The sequence below is a fragment of the Lissotriton helveticus genome, chromosome 8, assembly GCF_964261635.1.
Source record: "Lissotriton helveticus chromosome 8, aLisHel1.1, whole genome shotgun sequence".
Classification (NCBI taxonomy): domain Eukaryota; kingdom Metazoa; phylum Chordata; class Amphibia; order Caudata; family Salamandridae; genus Lissotriton; species Lissotriton helveticus.
This window is the reverse complement of record NC_136069.1, coordinates 1,665,275,055-1,665,290,602: the sequence shown is the minus strand read 5'-3', so window position 1 is coordinate 1,665,290,602 and position 15,548 is coordinate 1,665,275,055.

The following is a 15,548-nucleotide window of genomic DNA, read 5'->3' as shown; positions in this document are numbered from 1 at the left end:
CAAGGGCAGGGCCGGGGGATCGGCAAAGTACCCCGGGGAAACAGCACGACCTGCACACCAAGGCTGTAATGAATAAAATGGACAATCGGTCCCCTGTACCCTTGCGTGTCCCGCCAGATGCGCCGACCGGACCCCGGGCAAACCCCCCCCCCCTGAACAACAAACAACAGCACCCTCCGCAACACGAGGCTAACCACTGCTACAAAAGCACCCGAACGGGGGGGGGGGGTACTGCAAGATTGCGAAGAATAACCTTCAGGCATAAAGGGGGTGCCAAGAAAAGTTAGCATCAGTCTAAGTGGCCGTAGTCCGAGTACATATAAAAGACGAAAGAAGCGTGCAACCGTGGGAAAAACCTATAAAATTGCTGTCTACACAAGCCTTCAGTCACCAGCTTTCAATGTCGAGCCACCTAATCGCGCCAAAAGAGAGCTCTCCAGGCCCGAGAATCGAAGCTCGATACCCGTTAACTCCAGCCCGTGGCAGAGGGTCTCTGCCCTAAATACACACAAAACACTGTAGACACTAGAGAATTTCAACACTGCAGGCCATCAATAAACACTGCAGTCCACGGATCGGAACATAAAAGCACGAAATGCCAAAGCTGAGAAATCCAAATTACTGTGTAACCCATCGCTCACTCTGCCCGTTTGACTAAAAGGATATAGGCAAACATACTAGGGGCCTCCTACTCCACAAACTGCGCCTTATTCCCCATCCGATCACACGTTGACCGCATGGTGATAAACAACATCCATGGAGTCAAACCCAGGCAGCACGACCGCCCAGTCCCCGAACAATGAAGCGGAGAATGCATAAAACCCTCCGGCAGTCCCCAGGGCCGGACTGGGAACCAAAACCGGCCCTGGCAAAGTGCTCGGCCGGCCCCCCCTCCTCCCTCTGGGGGAGGGGGGATGCCACCGAGCTCTTTACCAGGGCCGCTTTTCCGCCGAATTTGTTACAGGGCCGATTTTGCAGCTATGCTGCAAAAACGTCCCTGTGACAAAAACGGCCCCCTTGGGCCCAAAAACGGCCCCCACCCTTGCGGCCGACCGGGGGATTGCCCGGTGCCCGCAACTGACAGTCCGGGCCTGGCAGTCCCACTGCCTCACAGCGAGGAAAACAAGCTAATGAGAAGGGATCATCAAGAGTGATCCCGAAACCTAAAATGCCGTGGCCGGGCATAGCGCATACTGCTATGCCTAGTCACTCCGTAGTCCACTCACCCAAATGAAAAAACACAGAACCATCCCGAGGGGGATGACTCACCCCAAGTAAACGAGACACCGTCGCCAGACAAGGCCGCAGGCCGACGCACTCGAGTTCCCCCAAACGGCGTCAGGGTGAGGGGACAGCGGACAAAGAGGCCGCTCGGTGGGCAGGGGAGGAATATATACTCTCCCCCACCCCCACCAGTCCGGAAGTGACGCGCGGGACCCTCCGGGGTCTCAAAGCGCTGGGCTGCCCCGTGTGCCATCTTGTGGCACTACGGTGGCCGCCCGCTTACCTGTGTCCCCTGCGGGGACGTGTCGGTCGGCCTGCATTAGCTGAAGTGGAATTTGCTACTTTAGTTGGTGTAGGCGCTGTCTTCCCTATTCTGTCACCAGCCTCGCTAGACACCATTGGGGACAAGCTCCTTTCTGTTGCTGAAGGTAGATTTAATTTAATTGAATTGCATTTGCTGTTCCCTGCCAAAAATGTGAATATCTTTCTTAAATTCACCAAGCACTTTGGCTTAGCTGCTATGCAACTCATGTACTTGCCTCAAGCTGCCACTAGATGGTAACGTTGAGCTATTAATGGAATGACAGCCCTCTCTTTAAAATGTCTTGGCCCCCCCTTACCGAGCCTTTTATTGCTGAAAGAGAGCTCTGCACAGTGCATACTCGAGCTCTGTAGAGCGGGCCCAGGGTCCACTGCAGGGGGGTGGGACCCTCTCTCTGCTGGTACTAGAGCTGAATAAGGCCGGTTCCCAGGACGCAGGTCGCATGTCTCCTCCTTCAGACCTCATCCACAGCTGCCCATGGCCTCGGTCCTCGTCCTGACCTTGTGGCAACGAGGGGTCCTGGGGGTGGCATTCTCGAATGTCCACCCCCGGGCAGTTGGCACAGCCCAGGACAGGTAGGCCGTCCTGATTGGCTGGTGCTGAGCGCGAGCTGCCAGGAGCGCAAATTATCAACTGCGCAATCAGTTGAGGAGCGACACACGAGGCAGGGTCACGTTTTTGGTACCTGAGGCATTTTGGCACATATATTTAATTGTTCAACGCGTCAGCTATTTTTTTTCCTTTTTTTAAATTTTTTGGGGGGAAGCTTCTGTTCGTGAAGCTTTGAGAGGGTTATTTATGTAAAGCCGCGAGGGGATATTTATTCCTTCCCGGCGTGTTATCCCAAGCGTGGGTGGGCCTTTTTAAACACAAAAGAGCAGCAGCGAGCGGCGTGTCTGCTGCCCTGGCTTCTGCTTTTAAATCACCTAGCGAGTCTGAATAAAAAAGTGTTTTCTACTGAAAATGCTAATTTTGAGCCGGCAGGTTCTCTTACCTCTGCTGCCTCCGGCCAAGTTTTCTTCTCAAAGAGAGGGAGGGGCGAAGCAGAGAGTCCCCTCCGTGCTTCACCGTTTGATGGCATTGCTGACCCACCTCAGAGTGGCCAACGTTGGAGTAAGACTCAGTTAAAAACCTCGGGGTAATTTGGGATACCAACCTCTCTTTCAAAACACAAATTCAGACGGTATCCGCGGCCTGCTTTTCCAAGATGAGGATGATGAAAAAGTTCATCAATTTCCTTCCCAGTCATACTAGGAAAACAATCGTGCAGGCTCTAGTCACCTCCCATTTGGATTATGCCAACGGATTGTACCGTGGACTTTCTCTTGGCCTTCAACAACGTCTCCAGACAGTCCAGAACGCTGCTGTTCGTCTGGACTGTCGCCTCCCCCTTCGTGAACATATCACCCCCCATCGACATAAGCTACACTGGCTTCCCGTTCACAAAAGGGCGGAATTTAAGGCGCTCACCCTAGCCCACCGGGCTGTCAAGGGAAAAGGCTCTGTATACCTATCCTCCTGCCTCCGTCCCTACAGCAACACCAGACTTCTACGTTCCAGCTCTAAACACCTCCTTACCACCCCCAGATTCAAAAAAGTTCGTTCTGGGGGAAAAACATTCCAAGTCAGTGCCGCCACCCACTGGAACAAACTTCCCTTGTCCATCCGGGCCATCCAGGAGGAACTCCCCTTCCGGAGAGCTCTAAAAACTTATCTCTTCTGTTAGTCCCTTCTGAGTCAGATTCAGCCTCATCTTCCACAGGAGCGCCGGGACACCCCGTTGGGGTATCTGTGCGCTATATAAAATGCTCCAAATAAATAAAATAAAATAAATACCCCATTCAACCAGACGCCTCTATTTGTTTGATGCCAACATGTGGGGTGCCCACTTGCTCCCAGTGCTGAGTCTGTGTTGGCACTACAACGCCATGGACAGATGTATGCCTACTGCGTCCACGCCACACTCTGCCATCTGAAGCCTGGTGACCCACAAGGAACCAGAATCCAGCAGACTGGCACAGAAAGCCGCAGGGGCTCCTGTGCCAGCCTGAGCCATAGCAACAAAGAACTGAACTCTCAGAGGTGAAAGTCCAAGAGTTGCTGGGTCTGTCGACTCTCAGATCATCAGGGGTCCCTCCAATAGTGGTGACATGTTTCTGGCATGATCACCATGCTTCCAGGTCATGCAACCCGGATGCCTCCCTCTGGGTCTGCTTTGAAGTGGCTCGGGTGAAGTGTGATAGACTCCCCAAAGGAGGGAATTTCTGAAACAATGGAGAGCTCGCCCCGGAGAGACAGGTGAGGGCGGCCTCACTCTGATGGGGGATTGTGACGACATGAAAGGGGGGCAGGTGTGTTACAACCCACCCCCCTCCCACACAGGCATGTGCTTTAGGTAAGGGACGGGTTGAAGGGAAGGCCACCCCCATACAATGGCAACCACCATCTAGACACTCACACGCGTGCACACACGCACTTGCTCACATGTGCACACATGCACACACACATGCACATGCACACACACACACGTACACACGCATGCACACACACACACATTTCATACCTATCATTACGAGGACTGTCCATTGATCTAATTATTATGCTGGAAACCTTATGACCAGTGTCAGTAAAATATTGTTTTAAACCTTGTATTTGGTAGTTTGGACTTGTGTGAATAATGAAGTGTTTATTTACTATTCTAACTGCACTCTTTGATACTGGGTTAGGTTATAAAGCGGACCAAGGCAAATATAACTGCACTTTTAGAGATTGATCCACTCACTCGAAAGTACCTAAACACACTATGGGGACCGGTCCGCCAAAGAGACCAGTCCTCACCTCGCAAAGACAGTGTTTGTCTGGTTCACTCAGAGTTTACCCACGTTACAAGGACTGGTCCAAACCTCTACACACACTGCACACACACACACACACACACACACACATTCCATGCGTGTTCCAGACATCATGGTGGTAGAGTTTCTCCAGTTACATGTGACAGCCCAGACTTTTCTTAGGGGGAACATGGTCCCCCACATGGTTATAGATCAAAGGGCCTGTACCTATCGATATCTATACTAATATATTAAAGAGAGAGCCCAAACCTTTGAGGCGGGTAATCTCAGGAACCACAGCACCAATCACAACACCCAATACAGCGTTGGAAAGGGCAGTTGCAGCTGAAGGACATAGGCTATGCAGACGCCCACCATATACATTTAAAAGGTAAAAGAACGGTGCCAGCAAAGTAGTCCCTTGTGGGCGTGTCTGCGTTGTGCTGTGGGCGTGTGCTGGGGGGCGTGACAAATGCTGGGGGCGTGTGGTACGTTCCGCCCTTCATGCCATGTCTCATATCGTGTGCGGGGTGCGTGGGCGTGTGCGGGGCGCGGGATTACGGAAAAAAAAGCGAGCGTTGTGCCCAATATTTCATTGTTTTCTTCCCAGTTTCTGTACATTCCAGCTCCGAGTTTCCACCCTGCTCCCTTTAAATACCCCTGCACCCCATAATCATAACCCACCCTTACTCCTTAAAATACCCCAATACCCTTGAACACTAACCCATCTTAACCCTATAAATATACCCTGTACCCCAAAACCCAAACCTATCCCTAAACCCTAAAAATACCCCTGTACCCCAAAACCCAAACCTAGCCCTGAACCCTATAAATGCCCCTGTACCTCAAAACCAAAACCTACCCCTGTACCCTAAAAATACCCCTGTACCCCAAAACCCAAACCTAGTCCTGAACCCTAAAATACCCCTGTACCCCAAAACCCAAACCTAGCCCTGAACCCTTAAAATACCCCTGTACCCCAAAACCCAAACCTAGCCCTGAACCCCAAAACCCAAACCTAGCCCTGAACCATAAAAATAACCCTGTACCCCAAACCCCATACCTACCCTTGAACCCTAAAATAGCCCTGTACCCCAAAACCCAAATCTAGCCCTGAACCCTAAAAATACCCCGGTACCCCAAAACCCAAACCTAGCCCTGAACCCTTAAAATACCCCTGTACCCCAAAACCTACCCCAGAACCCTAAAAATACCCCTATACCCCAAAACCCAAACCTAGCCCTGAACCCTAAAAATACCCATGTACCCCAAAACCCATACCTATCCCTAAACCCTAATACTATATCTGAACCCTCAAAATACCCAAACACCCCAAAACATATACCTCAGTACCCCAAAACATATACCCCTATACCCATACTTACCTTATCCAAACATTAAAAAAAACATGCTTTTACCATTCATGCATTTACAACGAATTTCGTTGTAAATGTATGCGTGGTAAAAGCATATAAAATGTAATGCCATGCATTATAATGGCATTGCGGAGTCATGGTACTTTCATATCGAAAGTATGCGGAGTGATGGTATGCGGAAAGAAAGTTGCGGAATAATGGGTGTTTACCCTCCCCGGTAAGTACATTGGTGGCACGGCGGCCCACATCTCCAGCAACATACTCATATTTTTTCACCACCGATTTGAAAAATGCACAGGTCTCACTCATTGATGGCCTGCACCGACATACACTTTTAGACAGACCTCCCGCCACAAGTTCTAGAATTGCGAACTTTAGAGCTGGGGAGCTACGTTCGAATCTCGGCATCAGCTCAACATCCTGTGATTCCAGGCAAATCGCTTTGTCTCCCCGTGCCTACCACAAATGAATGTGTTCTTTTATAATGTAAATTGTGCTCATGCCATGTTGTCGAGTGCGCGCTATATAATATTGCAAGGAAAAATAAAGTTGGGACACTCGAGTTCACACACTACTGAACGCGCACTCTTAGTGCATCAGCAGTGCACTGTGAATCGGAGCGTTTCACAGGCCTGTCACAGATAAGAAATGCTATCAAAACGAAATCCTACAAAACAATATACTACTGGCCGGCAGCAATTCATACCCGGACAACGTCGGGACGGGCTGCTAGTATATAAATAATACTGCCTCCTCTGTAACTCCACATTTAAGTTGGATGTATGGAGCAGGAGTCTGTCCCACAGAAAGGGTGTAATTTGGGCGTCCCACTGGCATTCTGGGTCAGCTCTGATGTCTCACTGCAGTGACATGAGAGTCCCTGCAGTGGACTCAAATGAATTTCAAGCTCGTCATTGGAAAGTTGCGCTGGGCTATCCAGAAAATCGTACAAGTCTTTTGAGTGCACCAGGACGAGCCAGAAAGTTGACTTGATGTCTCAGTCCCCGCATTCCCTCACCAACATTTTCCCTCTGTTAGTGTTCGAGTATGTCTTGGAAGTGTCTGCCTTGCATGAAGTCCATCAATCGGGAAACATCACTTACAACGCAACTTTTACCACGCAGTGCCTTTACGACGCAAACCATTACAACGCAAACCATTACAACGCATTGCGCTGGGGGGCGCTCTAGGATAGGGAATGTATTTAATATACTATCCAACACCTTCCCTACTATCCACGGGGACTGGAGTTGGAATAGTAAATTAAATAAATCACTAACCAGCGCCTAAAAGCACTATGCGTTGTAATGGTATGCGATGTAAAAACCGCGTTGTAATGGCATGCGATGTAAAAGTATGCGTTGTAACATCATACATCCCCATCAATCATCACATGATGGCTCAGCCTCTGGCCTCCACTCTCTTTACCTCCCTTGGCTCTGTGGTGATAACAGGTCTTCCAGAGGGACGGTTTGGATGGTGCCTGGCACCCTAGCTTCAGCCACCTGTCTCCGGTTTACAAGCCCCTATGTCCTCACAGCATCTCTCTAAGCAGCCAGCACGTCTTGTGTCCCTCCAGCAACAGGAGTGTGGGCCTGGCTTTGTGAGAAATGCTTAATTTACAGCCGGTGTTTTCTGGTGCCTGGCACCCACACTTAATTGTCAACACTGGCACTTATATCAAGAGCATGCAGATCTGTCTCTCTGGGCAGATGGATCCTCAGCGCCAGGTTCAGCTGCCCCTCCTCGCCTTGGACCATCGCACTTCCTATACGGTCAGTGCGGTCCTCCCCTCTGCTCTCAAACACGCCAGCCTCTGGTTGCTCATGAAAGGGAGACAGCTCTTCTCTGTCAGGCAGAAACCAGCAGTGGCGTAACATGTGCCCCCGCAGCTCCTGTGGTGTGGGGGCCCGAGCTCCAGAGGGCCCCCTCAGCCTATGGTCGAAGAGCTCCTGATTGAGTCTGGAGGGGGGCCCCTCCAGGTACCTTGCAGGAGGGACCCCAGAAGTTTTGTTACGCACCTGGAAACCAGCACTACCCATGCTGCAGTCCTCTGAGTACTCTGCAGGTCAGTTCCTTCCTTGCTCAAAGAGATCGTGGAACTTGAACAACAAGTAGGACAGTTGCCCCCACTTTTATGCAGTTAAAGCATGCGGGTTGTGGATTCTCTGTTTGCTCTCTCAGAACTGGTAGACATTTTTTTCATGTGTCTTATCTAGGCTGTGCTCCAGACACAGCCTTTGTGTAGAGTGATGCTCCTCACAGCTGAATCGCCTCCAGTTTGGAGCACACACAACAGAGGCACAAAGAGGTGGGAGGTTTCTGCACTTGGGTATCAACAGCCACAGTGATCCATGATCAGGAAAGAGACAAAAGGCTGGCCTTCCCTTAAGGACCCTTCACACTCTGAACAACAGAGACCGCAGTCCCACCCTTCACCCCTATCATCTTTCTAAATGGCAGTGCTACAGGAAGACCAACCAGCAGCTCCTTCCAGTCAAAAGAGCTAATTGCGGGGCTTTTTATTAAGCCCATTGCACCACCTGAACATCACTTTTTTCGACATACTGGCAGTGCGGTGTCTGCCCATATTTACAAGGCCACATAAAGCCAGCCTGTGTGTCTTTTTATGGCCTTGTTAATATAGCCCCCTTTCACGCATTACTCTGCATGAAAGGAGCATTCCATGGGTGTTGCTGTAGGTGAACGAGGTGAAGAAATACCTTTATTTCTCCTTGTTTTTCCTTTTTCTATGTGTGCTGCATTCTGCTGCACACATAAAAAGAGGAAAACACCTATTGTGATTGTTTTTGTACAGGAATGTGTCCCATCCTGCATAAAAACAACACAGCCTGGCACCAAGGCGCAAGGGTACCTGTGTTGATGCATGGCAGCCCATTGTGCACCAGCGTGGAGAAAAGGACAGGAATGCACCGTATCTCGTAGATAGGGTGCATTCCTGCCTTTTTCTTTTGACGCACAGCGGCCCAGCAGGAAAGCTTGCTGCGCTGCTTTGAGTCAAAATAGTGAAAATGAGGCCCTGAATGTCTAAAACAGCCCTGCCCCCTCCTTCCCCACTGCAGTCTCTAGGTCTCTTCCCCCAGCTTCAGGAATGTCAGCAACACCCTTCCAGCGTCTGGAAAAACAACCTCATCTCCATCTTGTGCACACCAACAGGCCAGGGGCTTCTAAAACGGAACCCATAGGCCGCCATAACTCTGGTTCATTCCTACACAAGCATGCACCACACAGACTACATGCATGTGCTCATGCATAGTATGCATCAGGGGGTTAGTGCTATACCTGGGTTAGCAGAACTTTCCATGAATAGACCAACAGGTCTCCACCCCGTGACCCAGATTAAAAGGTCTGTCCACAACAACTGATTCTCTGCTGCCGCTGCTCTACATATGCATCCATCACAGGGAAGGTCATCCACTGTCAGGCTAGTAAGGGTCCTCTTGGCGCCCCCCTCCAGATGTAGGACAGGTCCAGGAACTAACTCATGTCAAAGGACAAGTCTAGACAAGGACACGACTACCAGCCACCCTGCACGGAAACGGACTGCTTGATCTCTGTGGTCGCTGGAGGGCAATCCGAGTTCAAGGTAAGCCCGTGAGTGCGGAGTTTGGTAGTTCTAAGTCCCCCAAGTGGCTTATGGAAGAGGTAGTCCCGTAGACTCTGAATACGGGCAGTGGGTTCCATAGAGATTGCACATATTCCAATATAACTGAGGATTGGGTAAAGGAGCGGGAAGAGGCGGTATTGGATATCTTTAGTGATGCTGACTCGACCGCAACAAGTGACAGAGAAAAATTCCTGGCGAGGATTGATGAGATCTGTAAAGCACTGGAATCCTTTGACAATCAGGAGGATATATGGAAAACCCTAAATGACATACAAACAAGGGTAACAAAGTATGAGCAAGTAATCAAAGAAAGGAAAGCGGTAAAATTTAAAAGAGATTGAAACGATTACTTAAACGGTAGAATTTACACTTTCTCGAAAAAGTTTGAAAACATAAGACGCCAACAATTGTCCGCAACCATCAGTAATCAAGGTAAACCATCAGAGCAAAGTGAATCAGAATGGAGATCAGAAATAGAGTCTGATCTGTAAATCACGGGGAGTGGGAACTTAATGCGCAAAACCCCAACACCATTAGATGAGTTTGTTTTTTTACGCATGGAGCGCATGATGAGCCTACGACCGCACCCATCGTGCCATAAACCGCCAAAAAGCAAGCAAAAAAATCAAAAAGAAGGCGCAGAAAGGACAGGAGATGGGGAAAACACGTCACAAAAACAACAAAAGCACCCTACAGACGGAAAAGACGCAGATAATTCAAAGTGCGGACACTGACAACACAGTTTTAAATCTATCAAACATGGAGCTAAACCCACAAGAGAAACACATTTTATCGCTTGGACTAACTTATTGTACAGATACCAACTTCGATTACACACAGACTCGAATAGATGTGTACCAGTACGTGGGCAAGTTGAAAATGCAAAACCATTTCTTCAATATGACAAAAAATGCTAGGGAACTTGAAATGGAAAGAACACAGCCAGGATCGTTCTGTGTGGCAGACATGAGCCTATTAAAAGATCTAACAGCCCTGGAGCATGAGGAACTGCTGAGTCAAATATCTCCAATGGATGCAGCAGCAAGATCAGAACTAGACATTTATCAAAGTGTGCGCAAACCGTTCAGACCAAAATAAGTGTTCATTCCTCTGTTGCCAAAAGATGGATTGGATATGTTCTCTGACAATGTCATCAAGGATCTTAAAAACCTATCTCTATTAAGCACCAAGGAATTCATAAAAAAAAATCTCAACAGAAGGACGGAATACAACAATTTAAACGACAAGATCAAACTGAGACCAGATATTGTAGTAAGATGGTCAGATAAGGGCGGGAACATAGTCCTATGGCCGTTACAAATATACAACCAAGAAGCAAACAAACAGCTACAAGAACAAGATTGCTACAGTAGCATAAGCCCTACCAGTATAATAGGTATAAAAGAGAAATACCACAAAGAACTATACCAATGGAGAGGAACTGGCCTGATATCATAACAAGAACTGGACTTCCTAAAAAATGATTACCCGATAACTCTCAGCTATATCTTATACCGAAGATACATAAAAACGCAGAACATCTCCCCGGTAGACCCATCATCTGTGCCATTGGGGGACTCTTTGAAAGCACGAATAGATTCATTGACTATTTTCTCCAACCGTATGTGCGTGAATTACCAGCCTTTATTAAGGATACTGGGGACTTTTTAATAAGAGGGAATGAATACAACTGGAATGCAAATTTTGTTTTTATGACACTGGATGTACATACCCTATACACAAGCATTAGACACACAGACTATCTCAAGGCCCTTAAACACTTCCTAGGCAAAAGACCAATTAATCTACACAAGCACACCTTGATGCTACTACAGATGGCAGAGTGGTGTCTTGAAAACAACATCTTTATTTTTGACAGATTACACTACAAGCAGACACAGGGGACGGCCATGGGTGCTTGCTTCACCCCCAGCTATGCGAATTTGCATATGGGATGGTGGGAGGAGCAAGTACTCATGGTCACACAAAATAAGGCCATGACAGAAAATGTGGTAATTTACACCAGGTTTATAGATGACTAGCAGCCCGTCCCGACGTTGTCCAGGTATGAATTGCTGCCGGCCAGTAGTATATTGTTTTGTAGGATTTCGTTTTGATAGCATTTCTTATCTGTGACAGGCCTGTGAAACGCTCCGATTCACAGTGTACTGCTGATGCACTTAAGAGTGCGCGTTCAGTAGTGTGTGAACTCGAGCGTCCCAACTTTATTTTTCCTTGCAATATTATATAGCGCGAACTCGACAACATGGCATGAGCACAATTTACATTACAGAAGAACATATTCATTTGTGGTAGGCACGGGGAGACAAAGGGATTTGTCTGGAATCACAGGATGTTGAGCAGATGCCGAGATTCAAACGTAGCTCCCCAGCTCTAAAGTTCCGCAATTCTAGAACTTGTGGCGGGAGGTGTGTCTAAAAGTGTATATCGTGCTGGCCATCAATGAGAGAGACCTGTGCATTTTTCAAATCGTCGGTGAAAAAATATGAGTATGTTGCTGGAGATGTGGGCCGCCGTGCCACCACTGTACTTACCAGGGGAGGGTAAACACCCATTATTCCGCAACTTTCTTTCCACATACCATCACTCCGCATAATTATGAAAGTACCATGACTCCGCAATGCAATTATAACGCATGGCATTACATTTTATATGCTTTTACCACGCATACATTTACAACGAAATTCGTTGTAAATGCATGAATGGTAAAAGCATATTTTTTTAATGTTTGGATAAGGTAAGTATGGGTATAGGGGTATATGTTTTGGGGTACTGAGGTATATGTTTTGGGGTGTTTGGGTATTTTAAGGGTTCAGATATAGTATTAGGGTTTAGGGATAGGTATGGGTTTTGGGGTACATGGGTATTTTTGGGGTTCAGGGCTAGGTTTGGGTTTTGGGGTATAGGGGTATTTTTAGGGTTCAGGGGTAGGTTTTGGGGTACAGGGGTATTTTAAGGGTTCAGGGCTAGGTTTGGGTTTTGGGGTACAGGGGTATGTTTAGGGTTCAGGGCTAGGTTTGGGTTTTGGGGTACAGGGCTATAGTAGGGTTCAGGGGTACATTTGGGTTTTGGGGTAAGGGTTATTTTTATGGTTGAGGGCTAGGTTTGGGTTTTGGGGTACAGGGGTATTTTTAGGGTTCAGGGGTAGGTTTGGGTTTGGGGGTACAGGGGTATTTTAAGGGTTCAGGGCTAGTTTTGGGGTACAGGGGTGTTTTAGGGTTCAGGGGTAGGTTTGGGTTTTGGGTTACAGGGGTATATTTAGGGTTCAGGGCTAGGTTTGGGTTTTGGGATACAGGGGTATTTTTATGGCTCAGGGGTAGGTTTGGGTTTTGAGGTACAGGGGCTTTTATAGGGTTCAGGGCTAGGTTTGGGTTTTGGGGTACAGGGGTATTTTTAGGGTTTAGGGAGAGGTTTGGGTTTTGGGGTACAGGGTATATTTATAGGGTTAAGATGGGTTAGTGTTTAAGGGTGTTGGGGTATTTTAAGGAGTAAGGGTGGGTTATGATTATGGGGTGCAGGGGCATTTAAAGGGAGCAGGGTGGACACCCGGAGCTGGAATGTACAGAACCTGGGTAGAAAAAACAATGAAATATTGGTCACAACGCTCGCTTTTTTTTCCTGTAATCCCGCGCCCCACACACGCCCACGCCCCCAGCACACGCCCATAGCACACGATATGAGACATGGCATGAAGGGCGGAACGTACCACACGCCCACAGCACAACGCAGACATGCCCACAAGGGACTACTTTGCTGGCACAGTTCTTTTACCTTTTAAATGTATATGGTGGGCGTCTGCATAGCCTATGTCCTTCTGCTGCAACTGCCCTTTCCAACGCTATATTGGCTGTTGTGATTGGTGCTGTGGTTCCTGAGATTACCCGCCTCAAAGGTTTGGGCTCTCTCTTTATTATATTAGTATAGATATATATACACCAAAAGTTCCCAAAACTTGCTCCGTGATCGTGCTCAAGATAGGGACACGTACTCCAATTAGGTGCGTGCTTTCTTTATTTTTCTTTAAAACAGATGCTTCGGCATGGTGGCATGTAGTTAACCATCGCTCTAGCTTGCCACCGCTCATTTATTGCGTTTGCCAATGGATGTTATTCATTAAAATTAATGGTATTACCGTGTTGTTTATGGCTCTCTCGTTTTTCAAGATGTCTCTAGGGGAATTATATTTTTTAACATTATACCAGTGATTTTAGATACTTTGGGCCGGATTTACCAATTTGTGATGCAGCACAGTGCAGCAGCCGCAAATGATTCGCTGCGTCCATGAGAAGGAGAGAGCACGAGAGCGCCATATTGACCGATACATGGTACTCTTCTCTCCTCTCCTCTCCCTAGCGCCGGTGCAGAAATGTGCGGCAGTGCGCTACGGACACACCTTTGCACAAGGTGCAAGGGTGTCTGCGTGAGTCTAGCATAGGTTACCCTTCCAGTACAAAATACTATGCTTAGACTACGTTTTCCCCACTTTGTATGTGTGCGGTACAGTGCAGCACACAATCAAATTCGGAAAATAAAGGAGAAAAAAAGCATTTCACCTTCATAGCGCCTATATGAGAAGGGTGCTATTTTCTGATGCTAAACCTGGTCTACTTGTTTAAGTAAATTGAGTTTAGCATGAGAAACCTTGGGTGGTGCATGGGAACACCCATGCACTGCCCATAGTATACCCCCTTGGTGCTAAGTAAAGCTTGACCCTGGTGCCTGCACTCCAGGATGCTGGGGAACAGTACTTTGAAGCCTTGGGACTGCAGGGGTAGCACAAGTGGAATCATCACTTGGCACAGATCGGGGAAGCTGTTGCGTCAGGGGCAGCAGAAAGTCATGGGACCTGTTGGGCATGGTTAGGATAGTCAGTATCCAAGGTCATGAGTATAAGTTGCAGTAGCAAGGATCGCCTGCATACCCTCCAGTGAGCTTTGGGTAAAATATCTTGGCAGATGCCACATGGATTTACATGTAGTCTGCACCGTCAATATCATGTGGCATAATGGCTAGAGTGGTAGACCTTGAAGCTGGGGAGCCAGGTTCGAGTCTCAGAAGGGACGCTCAACATCCTGTGATTCTGAGCAAATCACTTATTCTCCCAGTGCCTAACAAAAAAAATGAATGTGTCCATCTGTAACACTACCGGTGCTCATGTATAGTGCTCTGATACTTTCGGGTCAAGTTTGCCCTATATAAACCTCCCCAAAAAAACAAAAAACATTGGTGTCTCCCAGCCAGAGGAGGTGAGCAGAGTGAATGCCAGGCTCTCCTTGACACTTTTGGACACTATACAATCAATAGCCGTTCTAGCAAAGCTCCTTAATTCTCCATGTCTGCCCTTCTTGCCAATGAGGGACCTGATTCACAAAGGTAAATTTAGACCAAAAGTCTAAATTAGGTCAAAAGTCAAACTTTACTGCTTTTCGGTATTCACAAATGTAAAGTTAGACCAAAAGTCCAAATTAGGTCAAAAGTCAAACTTTACTGCTTTTCGGTATTCACAAATGTAAAGTTAGACCAAAAGTCTAATTTAGGTCAAAAGTCTAACTTTATTTCTTTTTGGTATTCACAAAGGTAAAGTTAGACCAAAAGTCTGACTTTACAAGTAGTAACTTACCTTTGTGAATACCGAAAAGTAGTACATTTAGACATTTGGTCTAACTTTACCTTCGTGAATCGGCCCTCAAGAAGGCTGTTTTAGGATCCCAGCCATGGAGCTCAAAGATCACAGAAGTACAATGGGGTGCACTTTCCTTCTGGTTGGACAGCTTACCACAGGATGCCACCGCCGTAAAGTTTGATTAGCAAAATCAAGAAGGAGGGGTGGGGTCTATTGTGTGCTGTTAAAGGGAAGAAACAAAGGACAGAAAAGGAATGCGTGGCAGGAACAGATCCCCACTACACACATCGGTCAGTGTGACAAGTAGGGGAGGGTCTCTTCTGGGATCACCAGCTTGAGTGGTGGGATGAATGGGGCAGGTTTTGCAAGAAGGCAAACTTCAGAGCAATAAAGTGTACCACTGTATTTGACTAGACAGGCCAAGGTGAAGCACACATTACAGAGGCACATGAGAGTTAATCTCCTCTTGCAAACTGTGAGATACAGAGCTGAACTCACAGCCACTGTGGGAGCTACTCTG